The 3083-nt window shown below is 40.1% G+C and overlaps 1 pseudogene; it reads left to right on the top strand.

The window, feature by feature from the left end:
• The first annotated feature begins 1542 nt into the window (after nt 1–1542).
• LOC122738641 lies at nt 1543–2372 on the top strand (annotated as a pseudogene).
• Nucleotides 2373–3083: the final 711 nt, after the last annotated feature.

The raw sequence follows: 3083 nt of genomic DNA, 5'->3' as shown, positions 1-3083 counted from the left end.
CCTCCTAGTCATCAAGACACTATGCAAATAATTATGTACAAACAAGATATGTACGGGATAAAATGAGCATCATCTCAGAGGGAAGGATTTTAGAGGAACATTAAAAGAATTCTGGAGGGAGAAATAATCAAGGAAAGAGTTACAGGCATAGAGTGTAGACAGTGAAAAAGCACAGAATTACAAGATTGCAAAAAGGCCAGTAAAACTGGACTGAAAAGTATGTAAAAGAATATGTTGTAAGAAGACTAGAAAAATTAGGAAGAGACTGGGTTATGAAGGGCTTTAAAAGTCAAATAGAGGATTTTATATTTGATCCTGGAGTTAATAGCAAATCATTGAAATTTATTGAATAGAATAAGGAAGGAATATAATCAGACCTGTACTTTGGGAAGGTCAACTTGACAGCTGAGTGAAAGATGGACTGGTTTGGTGAAAAAGGAGAAGGCAGGGTTTCCAATTGAAAGGCTATGGCAATGGCCCACTAGGCATGAGGAAATGAGGTGAGAAACTGAAAAAAAAATAGGTTAAAAAGAGAATGAGAAAAGCTTCTTTCCTAAGAGATTTTAACCTTTATTTGGTGAAGAAGCACTAAATTTTAAATAAAATTCTTTGAAAAGTTTTTGAGGAAACTGAAGGATTTTAACTCATTATGTGCAATTACCTATTATGGGCTTAGAGAGAGACTGTGAGAGGAGAGAGAAAGAAAGAATTTATTCCCTGAGAGAACTGAGTTTAACTTTCATATTATGAATAAATAAGAAGAAGATTCTTGGGAGATTTGGACTGCAATATTTAGACCTCAATGGTGGAAGTGTATTCCAAAAGTGGAGAGGTTAAGAATAGCAATGATGGTTAGAGGTAACTCTGGCTGTGATCTTTTTCTCAGTTAAAAGATTATTTAGGGGGCAGCTAGGTGGCACAGTGGATAAATCACAGACCCTGGATTCAGGAGTACCTAAATTCAAATCCAGCCTCAGACACTTGACACTTACTAGCTGTGTGACCCTGGGCAAGTCACTTAACCCCCATTGCTCCACCAAAAAAAAAAAAGAGATTATTTAATTGTTTATTTCTTTGTGCTGTTATTTGTTATATTGTTAATAATAACTGAGTAGCCAGTAACTTTGGTGCTTATTTAAGACTTGGAGATTGAAGGTTATTTTAGAAAATAACAATAGCTCATGAGAAGAAAGATTTCTCAAATTTATTAAATAAATAATATTGAATAACCCAGGGGGCTCAGAGTTAATTGTTTAATTGATGAGAAAGATACTGTAATTTTAGTAATAAGGAAATATTCAAACATATCCCTAGATTATCTTAAAACTTGGGATATTGAAAATGAATATGGTAATAAGTCAAGTAGCCGGCTGTGTTTACCATTCCACATAGGCTACATGTGAGTGTGGTTAGTCCCAAACCCCTTTTACATTAGCATAGCACTTTACACATAGTAAATCCTTAACAAATATTTGCTCAGTCAAAAAAGATTGAAATAAATTGGAAATGAATGGTCTAGCTTCTACTTCTAATGAACACCAAATGGCAGACAACGCTGGTGCTGCAGGCGATGCTGGAGGCCTCAGGGGCCCTGGAGTGGGAGACCTGGGGGACTTCCGCTGTGGCTTCAGCAGTTGGGGCCAAGGTTGAGGTCAGGGCTGTGGTAGAGGCTGGGGTGAGGCCATGGGGCCCAAAGAGGAAAGGCCAAGGATAAGGAGTAGGTTCCTGTCCCCAAGCTGAGCCGCCTAGTTAAGGACATGATGATCAAGTCTTTGGAGGAGATCTATCTTTTCTCCCTTCCTATTAATGAATCTGAGATCATAGATTTCTTCCTGGGGTCTTCATTGAGGGATTAGGTTCGGAAGATCATGCCTGTTCAGAAACAAACTAGAGCTGGACAATGTACCAGGTTCAAGGCTTTTGTGGCCATTGGTGACTACAATGGGCATGTTGGCTTGGGTGTCAAGTGCTTCAAGGAATTAGCCACAGCTATTCATGGTGTTATCATTCTGGCCAAGCTGTCCATCATTCCTATGAGATGTGGCTACTGGGGGAATAAGATTGGCAAGCCTCACACAGTGCCCTGCAAGGTCACTGGGCGCTGTGGATCAGTTTTGGTGCACCTGATCCCCACCCCTGAAGGTACTGACATTGTCTCAGCTACTATGCCTATGAAGCTCCTGATGATGGCTGGAATTGATGACTGCTACACTTATGCAAGGTGCTGTACTGCCACTCTGGGCAACTTTGCTAAAGCTACCTTCAATGCCATCTCCAAAACATACAGCTACCTAACCTCTGTAAAAAATGAATTATTAATAACTATAACTAACCTGGAAGATTATAATAACTGGACTTATGAAAAATTATGATTATATGAAAAATGATAAGTTTAGAGAAATTATAATTGGGCCATAAGTCCCTTCGTGGTCGCCATTAAAATGTTAGAATATTTTAAAATTGACTAGCCTAATTTTGGGGGGACTGATCTATGGATGACTAATTTGGGGATTTGTGACTAACTGGCTATCTGACTTCATTAATTCAATGTGGGCCGTTTATAAAGTTCCACCACACTGCTCCCAAACTGATAGACTAAAGATTAAGAAGCCTCTTAAAAAAAATAATCAAAGCAGAGTTCATTTATGAGATACTATTTCAAATTAGGAATACAGGGAAATAAAGTACAACCTGACTGCTTTCCTGCGGTCTCTTTCCACTGTCTCTTTTCCACCTGCTGTGCTTTGAACTTCTTGAATAAAATAAGGGCCTTAGCCGCCTCCGGCCTCAGGGCACATTACACTTTTCCTGGTTTGTATTAAGGCCTGTAACCTTCTGTCTGTCTGCTCTGTCAGTTTGCCCTTAGGCCTCTCTTTTGCCTGCTCCTAGTCCTTCTCGTCTTCTCCTGCGTCCTTATAGCCCCGTCTCTAGTCTCCAATCTTTGCCGTCTCCTCAGCTGCCTCTTGACCTCTTCTTGTCCATCCGAACCCGAGTCTTGTCTATCTAGTCTGTCCTCTAGTCCGTCTCCCCCCTCCACTCCCAGGCCTATATATACACCTTTTCTTCTCTCCACTCAAATCTCG

The sequence above is a fragment of the Dromiciops gliroides genome, chromosome 2 (genome assembly GCF_019393635.1).
Source record: "Dromiciops gliroides isolate mDroGli1 chromosome 2, mDroGli1.pri, whole genome shotgun sequence".
NCBI classification, from domain to species: domain Eukaryota; kingdom Metazoa; phylum Chordata; class Mammalia; order Microbiotheria; family Microbiotheriidae; genus Dromiciops; species Dromiciops gliroides.
This window is presented reverse-complemented; position numbering and strand designations above follow the sequence as displayed.